General features: G+C 37.9%; 1 pseudogene; it reads left to right on the plus strand.

Annotated features, from left to right (window-relative positions):
• The first annotated feature begins 911 nt into the window (after positions 1–911).
• Positions 912–2448, plus strand: LOC126512497 (vomeronasal type-1 receptor 52-like; annotated as a pseudogene).
• The last annotated feature ends 8599 nt before the right edge of the window (positions 2449–11047 follow it).

Below are 11047 nucleotides of genomic sequence, written 5' to 3' on the forward strand. Positions count from 1 at the left end.
GACTGTCCCTATATTCTAGATCAGGTGACTGCAGCTGAACCTCTGAGTGTTCAAGGTCACACTCAGAAAGTGGATCTGCAATCTGAAGAAGTGTGAATTCTGAGTTCACACTTACCAGTATCTTTTCTTTTCTTTTCTTTTCTTTTCTTTTCCTTCCCTTCCCTTCCCTTCCCTTCCCTTCCCTTTCCTTTCCTTTCCTTTCCTTTCCTTTCTTTTCTTTTGACAGGGTTTTGCAGTGTAACAGCCCTGGCTGTCCTGGAACTAGCTCTGTAGACCAGGATGACCTCAAACTCTTGGAGATTCGCCTGCCTCTGACTCTGGAATGCTAGGATTAAAGGATCACTGCCAAGCATACTAGCGTTTTTAGTGGAATTATGATAATAATATTTGATCTGGCAATAAGTGTACAGGTAAAGAAAACCTTAATAAAATTACTATGTGTGTGTCTAGTCCATGGGCACTCTTTCCTTGGCAAAGTTTCATTTCATTTTGTGAAAACTTCCCCCTTCAAATCAACTAAAAACATATCACCACCTGACAGCCAAGATGATGCCAGTGAAAACCAAGTGAGACACTGCCCAGAGAAATGAACACATGATGTAATAAGAAAGGAAATTTTTTCTATAGTATATGAAGTTTATTGTTGAACAAAGTTGACACCCTGATAAAGGTTGAGCATGGGGCATGTAAGCTAGCTACAGGCGGGAAAGGTTAGGATAAGTGTGAAAGTAAGGATGGATTCTGGATGGCATATGGGAGAGCTGAGATCTTAGTAGGTTGAGGGTGAATTGGGATGCATGTGTACACCTTCTGGGCAATGATCCTTTTCTGGATGAATAAGGCAATGCTGTAATAAAGGAGTTTCTTGATTTCTCTTTAGACACCTACTATATGATTCTACCCAGCATAATATGAATAAAGACAATGAACCATACTGTAAAACCAATATCAGAAATGTCTTCTTTGAAATAAGCATTGGCATCTCAGCCAGCAGTGTCCTTCTCCTCATCCACATCTTCATGTTTTTCGTGGCCACAGGCCATGTTGGACTCAGGAGTCCAAACATCAGGGAGGAGTTGCTCCAGACACCATTCACACAACCACAATTGATGCAAAAGCAAGAGGATTTTTATTCATGACAGGGCCTTTCAGGTTTGGGATATGAAGGACATCCAATAGCTGTTACAGCCCATCTTTTAAAGTGAAAAGCCATAGGCACAAAGAGGGAACCTAAAGGTTGTTTTTCAACATATTGGATTGGCTTATTTAAAGGGTTACTAGCAGTGATTGGTCTATTTCAGGGCAGGAGAATAGCTACATGGTTGGGTGAGATAAGGGGAAGCATCTGTGGGCCATCCTTGTTCCACTGACTAAATCAATACATCAGGAACTGAGTCAACATCTGTGGGTTGTCTTTGCTTCAGTTCCCGGAATGGAGTTATGTTTGAAGATTATTTACAAGGACACAGGAGGATGAGCAAGTCCCTGCCTACCACTGTCTCAGCTCCCAGTCTTTCCTTTTTAATGTTAAATCTTTCTCCACGAGACCACTTCCTCCAGGGGCCTCCAGCATGTGGGGGGGCGGCGACTGTCCCATTTCCAAATGTGAAGAGGCTTCAGAAAATATCTTTAGAGCTGAGAGGCCTCAGAATGCATTTAGAGTCTTTTATCCAAAACTCAGTGACCTGACCATTGACTTTGTGGCCTTAACACACCTAATGATGCTGCTTATTGCTGTGTATGTAACTCAAGACATTTTTATATCATCAGGGGGATGAGATGACATCACATGTAAACTTCTTATCTTTTTGCATAGTTTTTCAGGGGGCTATCAATGTGTGCCAACTGCCCATAGAGTATCTTCCAGGCCATCATCCTCTGCTTTCAAACACTCATTTAGTGAAGTACAAACAGAATACTGCTCATCTTACTTTTTTTTATTTTCCTGTGTATCTTCTATACAGTCAATGGCAGTCATATTATTATAACAGCTATTGTTACCCTCAATCTCACCTCAGATAATCATATATATCACTGAATCTTGCTCTTTCCTACCAACAGGTTATTCAGTACAACACATGTTCGCCATACTGCTGGCTTTCAGGAATGTCTTCCTTATCAGACTCATGGTCTCTTGACTTGGTACATGGTGACTCTCTTGTACAGGCATAAGATTCAGTCCCTGTGCCTTCAGACTGCAAACCTTCCTCCAAAAGCATCTTTAGGACTATCCAGACCGTCCTGCTGCATATATTTTTTGGTGATATCAACTTTGGGCAGTATTATCTGCTACTCAAGAACTATGTTTTACAGAAATCCGGTACTGTATATGTCCATATTCTTGTGGCCCATAGTTACACCACAGTCAGTCCTCTGCTTATTATCGGTGATGAAAAACAAATAATTAACCTTTTGATATCCATGTGTGAGAGGATAGTAATCATTTGACTTTCTTTTATTGTATAGTTCTTTTCAAGATGAACCAATGTGTTGTCACCAGAGTTATGAATCATGGCAGAATGGGCATGTACTAAGTTAGAAGAAAATGTGGGATTGTGCCTTTTCTGTTTAGTTTATTCACTTTTCTATATCTGTATGGATGTCAGATTTATATAAGAAATCAAACAACACACAATCTGAGTTATTGCAAGGGGTATATATATATGTATATATATGTGTGTGTATGTATGTATGTATATGCGTATGTATATGTCTTCCAGTGAGACTTAAGATGTAATCTCACTTGTTTTTCCTGTAAGATTTATACTTCATTAAATATGAGTCCCAATATTTTAACTGCCCAGTTATATCTTTTTTTCAAAGCTATATAAATAAACACTTGTTACTATATAATCACATGATCCAGAAAATACATAGACACACACATGCACACCAGTTATAGTCACATAATAAAACAGTCATATACAGAACAATGCCTGTGACACTCTCAACATTCAATGGTACAAGCAACCTAAGGTTTAGAATCGTTTGAATATAGGAACAGATTGTAGACTATTCATGAGGGAACTCTTATGAGTCAGTCTCAGAATGGAGGAGACTGTGGTACAGGAACCAACACCAATGAGCCCTGATTCTACTCTGCAAAGTGTAACTGGAGTGACCCAGGAGCACACACTGTATGAATCTACTAATAGTCAGGATTCAGAGAAGCCAGCAGGAGCAAGTCCCAGGAGGGTATTCTAGATTTTCAAGAAAGTAGACATTGTGGATCTTTTGATGATGGAGACAGTTTTAGTTCAGGAAGAGAATGCTGTGGAATCATGTGTTATGTCTGCACAATAAGGTGAGTGTGCTGACTGACACTGACTGTAAGTCCAGTGTTCAGAATGGGAAACGCTGATGTTATGTGTGTTTTCTCATACTGAAAAGGTGCATTTACTTTGAATGTGCTGCAGAAAGCATGGCCTCTGAAATTAAAAATGAATAGATTCTAAAAGTACCAAACTCTAATTTCCAACAGTTTTGAGACCTTATAATGAATTCATCCCAGGCAGAGGATGCAACATTATTATTAATGCTTTCCTTACCTTCAATTTCCCAGAAAAAGGAGGGAAGACCTTCAGTTAAGCAGCACCCTTGAGGAGGTGCCCATTCCCTTTGGAAGTTCCCAGCTTGCACATGTCCTCTTTATTTTGGGTACCATGCAGTGTTTAATATATCCATATATCACATAAGGACTGTTTATATCAAGCTAAATACTTTATCCCCAACACTTGTCACTTTTTTACAGAAACATTTTCTAGAGCCTTTCTGCCTGCTGTTTGAAATCTCTGGTGATGCCTTGTTACCTCCACACACCACACTGTGCAGCAGCACACTAGACACTTTTAATTTCTACCATTTTTGTCTTTACCCTTTTATTGAAAGTATGTTTTTTCTCATACAATATATCCTGATTACAGTTTCTCTACACTATATTCCCTAGTTACTCCCAACCTCCACTCCCATCTGGATCCTCACCATTTCTCTCTCTCATTAGAAAAATCAGGCTTCAAAGAGATATTAACAAAACATAAAAAAATAAAATATAATAAGACAAAAAACATCATATTAAAGTTGGACAAGTATAGATGGAGGCTGCTTGTTCATTTCCTGGCTGCCCAGACCCGAACTAATAACACAGAAACTGTATTAATTAAAAAACTGTTCAGCTTATTAGGTCAGGCTTTTTATTAGCTAACTCTTACGTCTTAAGTTAACCCATTCCTATTATTTTGTATTTTATCTTGAAGCTCGTGGTTTACCAATAAGGTCCCTTTTGATGGACATCTTTCTCCTTCAGCAGCTACATGGCATCTCATTGATTCTGCCTTCTTTTCTCTTCTATCTCTGTTTGGAATTCCCACTTTGCTCTAATCTGCCCTGTCATAGGTCCAAAGCAATTTCATTATTAACCACTAGTAATAAAACATATTCACAGCATACAGAAGGGAATCCCACATCACTCCCATATTCTGTCTAAATAAAAGGAAGGTTTTAACTTTAACATAGTAAAATTACATATAATAGAACAGCTTTCAAGCAAGAATTATAGTTACAATATTTAGTCCATTTACATTTGACAAATTAAAAAAATACTCTATCATCTTTCCTATCTTTGTGAGTCTAAAGTTCTATATCTAATATATATTTTATAATTATAACTATCTTTCTTAAACTCCATCAAAGAATCTAGAGCCCATTCCAAAAATGCGGTTACCAAGAAGCTGCACTGAACTCTGTTCTTTTATGTCTAGAATTCCTCCCCAAGCTTCCTCAGGTTTTGTGTGGATGTAGTTGCATGATTAATCTGTATTTGTCACACAAATATTATGAGCCCAAGAATCAGAGACCCAATCATTCAACACTCAGGAGTCCCCCAGAAATACTAAACTTTAGCTATAAAACATACACAGAGGACCTAGTGCAGACCCATGTAGGCCCTGTGCTTGCTGCTTCAGTCTCTGAGAGTTCATATGAGCTTTCTCAGCTGATTCAAAGGGCCTAGTTCTAGTGTCCTCCATAACATCTAGCTCTTACACTCTTTCTTCCTCCTATTCTATTGGATTCCCTGAGTTCTCATGAGAGAGATTTGGTAGAGAGATCAAATTTAGAGTTGTGTATTACAAGGTATGTTTGTATGTATGTTTAATGCCTGGCTGTGGGTCGCTGCATTTGTTCCTATCACAGAACAAAGTGTCTCTGATGATGGCTGAATAAGGCACTGATCAATGAGTACAGCAAATTATCTTTATCATTGTTTTATCGTTCCATTCTTTTTAAGGCTAGCAGTATTTAGATTTATCCTAGGTCTCTGGGCTATTTAATCTCTGGTTCTTGGTCATCCACACAGTGTCAGGTATGGGTCCCATCTTGTAGACTGGGTCTTAAGTCAAGTCACACCTTGGTTGGTTAATCCCGCAAACTTTGTTCCACCATTGCCTTAGGTTATTTTACAGGCAGGACAGCATTGTAGTTCAAAGGGTTTGTGGCTGAGTTGGTGTTTACATTTGTTTTGGGTAGCCTGAAGAATGCCTTTCTGTACCAAAGACACTAGAAAGTATGGGTCAAGGTTCTATATGGGCTCCAGGTCCACCTCTCCATGTGCAATGAGTTGTGTGGGTGCTGTCTTCAGCAACAGGGTCTTGCTGTCAGTTTGTGGAGAACAACCTATTATCGTGGACTTCCTAAGTTCTCTGGACATTTCCATGGGATCCCTTCCCTTTGACCAACAACTCAAGTGGGTATAATTCATTCCCTGTACTAGAAGATTTGCTTGGTGACAAGAGAAGTTCAGCTGGAACTCTGTCTCCCCAAGTTTTTCAAGACATTAAGCCAGACTTCACATATTTTAGGAAATATCCATTGCACTAGGTTTCCATAATACCCCTCAAGTGCCCCTCAATTCTAGCTATCTCTACCTGCATTCCTGTTCTAAAAGCCCTCTTCAACCCCTCTCTAAACCTGAAAACCCTGCTCCTTTCTTTCCCCCTCCCCAGTGCACCCTTAAAATCTATTCTATTTCCCCTTCCCATAGAGATCCATGTGTTCCCCCCATACTTCCCCGCACACACATTTCCCTTATTCTATATCTAACCTCTCTGAGTCTACTGAAAGTTGCTTGGTTATCATTTACTTAAAAGTCAATATCCACATATAAGCAAATACACACCATTTATTTCTTTCTGTGTCTATGTTACCTCACTCAGGATGATTTTCTAGTTCCATAGCTTTGCCTGTAAATTTCATGATATAGTTTTTTTAACAGCTGAATCCATTGTGTAGATGTACCACAATTTTTTAACCCATTCTTCTGGATAGACATCCAGGTTGTTTCCAAATCCTGGCTATTATGAATAGAGCAGTAAAGAACATGGTTGAACAAGTGTCTCTGTGTTAGTATGAAGTGTCCTTTGGGTATGTTCCTAAAAATGGTACATATGGATCTTGAGGTAGATTGATTCCCATCTTTCTGAGGAACCACCACAGTGATTTACACAGTGGCCATTCAAGTTTCTATCAGCGATGGCTGAGTGTTCCACTTATTTCAAAATCTTGCTTGTGTGAGTTGTCATTTATTTGTGTCATTGATCTTAGCCACTCTGTCAGGAATAACAAGAAATCCCAAAGTAGTTTAATTTGCATGCCTCTGATGGCTAAGAATGTTGAGCATTTTTAAGTGTTTCTCAGCCATCTGAGTCTCTGCCCTGAGAATTCTGTTTACATTTGTACCCCATCTTAGTTGGATTATTTGTGTTTTCATATCGATTGATATTTCTGTTAGGTTCAGTTTATTTTGTGTTACATTGAAGTCTTAGATCTATTTGAAAATGAAATTTGTGCAGGGTGATACGTAGGGACATATTTGGATTTTTGCAATGCAACCATCCAGTTCCATTAACAGCACTTCTTGGACATACTGTCTTTTTTCCATTGTATATTTCTGGCTTCTTTATCAAACTCAGAAGCCCATAGATATATAGACTTATGCCTGGGTCTTCAGTTTTATTCCTTTGATCAACATACCTGTTATTATGCCAGTACCATGCTGTTTTATTGCTACAGCTTTGTAGTACAACTTGAAATCCGGAATGCTGATGCCTCCAGCAATTTTTATTGTTCAGGGTTGGGGTTGTTAGAACTATTCTGTCTTTTTGTGTTCCAAAACATAGAGGGTAATTGTCCTTTCATGATCTGTGAAGAATTGTATTGGAATTTTGATGGAAATTGCACTGACTCTATTGATTGCTTTTGGTGGTGGGGGGGTATTTTTACTGTTAATTCTACTCATCCATGACGATGGGAGATCTTTCCATCATATGATGTTTTCTTCAATTTCTTTCTGCAAAGACTTGAAGTTTTTATCACACAAGTCTTTTACTTGCTTGCTTAGAGTTAACCCCCCAAAAGAGTTACTTTATATTATTTGAGATTATGATAAGGGTGTTATATCTCTGGTTTCTTTCTCAATCCATTTGTTATTTGTATATAGGAAGGCTACTGATTTTTGTGAGCTTGTATAGTATTCAGCTACTACTCTGCTGAAAGTGTTTATTAGCTGAGCTTTAGCAGTTTCTTGGTGGAACTTTTCAGGTCACTTATGTATACTATAATGGCATCTGTAAATAAAGATACTTTGACTTCTTCTTTCCCATTTATATACACTTGATCTCCTTCAGTTGTCTGATTGCTCTAGCTAAGACTCAACTACTATGTTGAATAGGTATGGAGAGACAGGACAAACTTGTCTTATTCCTGATTTTAGTGCAATTGCTTTGAGCCCCTCTCCTTTTAAATTGGTTGACTAGAGCTTTGTTGTAAACTGCACTTATTGTGTTTAGGTAGGTCCCTTTTATCCCTAATCTCTCCAGGACTTTGATCATGAAGGTATTTTGGACTTTGTCAAATGACTTTTCTACATCTAATGAGATGATCATGTGGTTTCTGTCTTTCAGTTTGTTTATAAGAAGGATTAAAGTTACTGATCTTCTTATTTAAACCATCCCTGCACCCCTGGGATAAAATTGTCTATTTGATCATGAAGGATGATCTGTTCTTGGGTTAAGGTTGGAAGTATTTTATTGAGGATATTTTGTGTGTGTGTCTATGTTCAAAAGGGATACTGACTGTAATTCTTATTCTCTGTTAGGTCTTCGTGTGGTTTGTATAACCGAGAGCTGTGGCTTCATAAAATCAACTAAGCAATGTTCCTTCTCTTTCTATTTTAGGGAAATATTTGAGGAATATTGGCATTAGCTCTTCATTGAAAGTCTAGTAGAATTCTGTGGTAAAACTACAAGACTGTAGCCTTTTTCCTTTTGGTTGGGATACTTTTAATCAGTATTTCTATTTCTCTAGGATTTATGGGTCTGTTTAAATACCTGAAATATTTCCATCAAAATCATAGAAGAAAATTTCTTTAACCTAAAGAAGATGCCTGGTCCAGGAAGCATACAGAACACCAAACAGCCTGGACAAGAAAAAAAAAAGTCCCCTTGAAAAATAATAATGAAAACATTAATTATACAGAACAAAGCAATAATATTAAAAACTGCTAGGGAAAAATCAATTAACATATGAAGGCACCCTATTAGAATTACTCCAGACTTCTCAATGGAGACTCTAGGAGCCAGAATAGCCTGACTAGATATGCTGCATAAACTGCAGGTGACAGCCCAGGCTACTATACCCAGCAAAATTTTCCATTATCATAGATGGAGAAAAAAGATATTCCTTCATAAAAACTATGTTTAAGCAGCATCTATCTACAAATCCCACCCTATAGAAGGTGCTAGGGGGAAAATACCAACCTAAAGATGTTAACTACAAATATAAACAGAGATTAAATAATCTCAGACCAGCAAAATTAAAAGAAGGTAAACATACAAGCACATTCAACACACACCCAATAGCTATCAACACCGCCAGCACCACCACTGTCACCAACAACATCAACAAGATCACCAGCAACAACATCACCAGCACTACCGCCATCACAAAAAAAATAACCGAAATAAGCAATCATTGGTTACTGGTGTCTGTCAGTATCAATCGTGTCAGTTCCACAATAAAGACACAGTCTTACAAATAGATGTGAAAACTGGATCCATTTTCTGCTCCATCCAAGAAACACAGCTCAATATCTTAGACATTACCTCTGATAAGGGTTGGGAAAAGATATTCCAAGCAAATGAACATAATGGCTAACCTAAGCTTGTGTAGCCATTTTAATATCTAGCAAAACAGACTTTTAACCAAAACTAATCAGAAGGTCTAGGAAATTGGGACAACATAGAGTTGGAATGGTCTAGCTGCCTTGAGAACATGCCTCATAGGTTTTTTAGGTGAAGGCCCATGGATCCAGGAGCACTGTTTGCCATTCAGTTCCTGAGTAACTGAGATACTCCCTCAGTAGGTGAAACATTCAGGACACCTTGTGTTTTCTCTCTGTTTCCTAGAAGTCAGCAAAGCCTGTAGAGGCTTGACGGGAAATTTGGTTTAAACATCAATCTTTGTAAAGTTGGTTACTGTTCTCTTGAAGTCTGTGAAGAATTTTGTTAGGATTTTGATGGGGATTGCATTGAATATATAGATTGCCTTTGTTAGAATTGCCATTTTTACTATGTTGATCCTACCACTCCAAGAGCATGGGAGATCCTTCCATTTTCTGGTGTCCTCTTCAATTGCTTTCTTCAAAGACTTAAAGTTCTTGTCAACTAGATCTTTCACTTCCTTGGATAGTGTTACCCCGGGATACTTTATGCTATTTGTGGCTATCGTGAAAGGTGATGTTTCTCTGATTTCCCTCTCTGCTTCTTTATCCTTTGTGTATAGGAGGGCAACTGATTTTTTGGAGTTGATCTTGTGTCCTGCCACATCACTGAAGGTGTTTATCAGCTGTAGGAGTTCTCTAGTAGAGTTTTTGGGGTCACTTATATACACTATCATATCATCAGCAAATAACGAAAGTTTGACTTCTTCCTTTCTAATTCGAATCCCCTTGATCTTATTTTGTCTTATTGCTATTGCTAGAACTTCAGGCACTATATTGAAGAGATATGGAGAGAGTGGACAGCCTTGTCTTGTTCCTGATTTTAGTGGAATCGCTTTGAGTTGCTCTCCATTTAATTTGATGTTAGCTGTCAGCTTGCTGTATATTGCTTTTATTATATTCAGATATGATCATTGTATCCCTAATCTCTCCAAGACCTTTATCATAAAGGGGTGTTGAATTTTGTCAAATGCTTTTTCAGCATCTAATGAAATGATCATATTGGGTTTTTTTTCTTTCAGTTTATTTATATGATGGATTACATTGATAGATGTAACTTTCGAATGTTGAACCAGCCCTGCATCTCTGGGATGAAGCCTACTTGATCATAATGAATGATTTTTTGATGTGTTCTTGGATTTGGTTTCCAGTATTTTATTGAGAATTTTTGCATTCATGTTCATGAGTGAGATTGATCTGTAATTCTCTTTCTTGGTCTTTGTGTGGTTTTTGTATCAGGGTAACTGTAGCTTCATAAAGAGTTTGGCAATGACTCTTCTGTTTCTATTATAAGGAACACATATATGTATTAGCTCTTCTTGGAGGTTCTGCTATAATTCTGCACTAAAACCATCTGGCCCTGCGCTTTTTTTGGTTGGGAGGTTTTTGATGACAGCTTCTATTTCCTCGTGACTTATATATAGGTCTATTTAAATTGTTCACCTGGTCTTGATTCAACTTTATATGGAAAAACAAAAAACCCAGGAGAGCCAAAATAATCCTGTACAATAATAGAACTTCTGGAGGCATTACCATCCCTGACATCAAACTCTACTACAGAGCCACTGTAATGAAAAAAGCTTGGTATTGGAATAAAAAAAGAGAAGTTGACCAATGAAATCAAATCAAAGACCTGGATATTAATCCACAAACCTATTAATACCTTATTTTTGACAAACAAGCTAAAATTATACAGTGGAAGAAAGAAAGCATTTTTAACAAATGGTGCTGGCATAACTGGATGTCAACCTGTAGAAGAATGAAAATAGATCCATA

This window comes from Alexandromys fortis, unplaced genomic scaffold, assembly GCF_014885135.2.
Source record: "Alexandromys fortis isolate MF-2015 unplaced genomic scaffold, M_Fortis_MF-2015_v1.1 scaffold_111, whole genome shotgun sequence".
Classification (NCBI taxonomy): domain Eukaryota; kingdom Metazoa; phylum Chordata; class Mammalia; order Rodentia; family Cricetidae; genus Alexandromys; species Alexandromys fortis.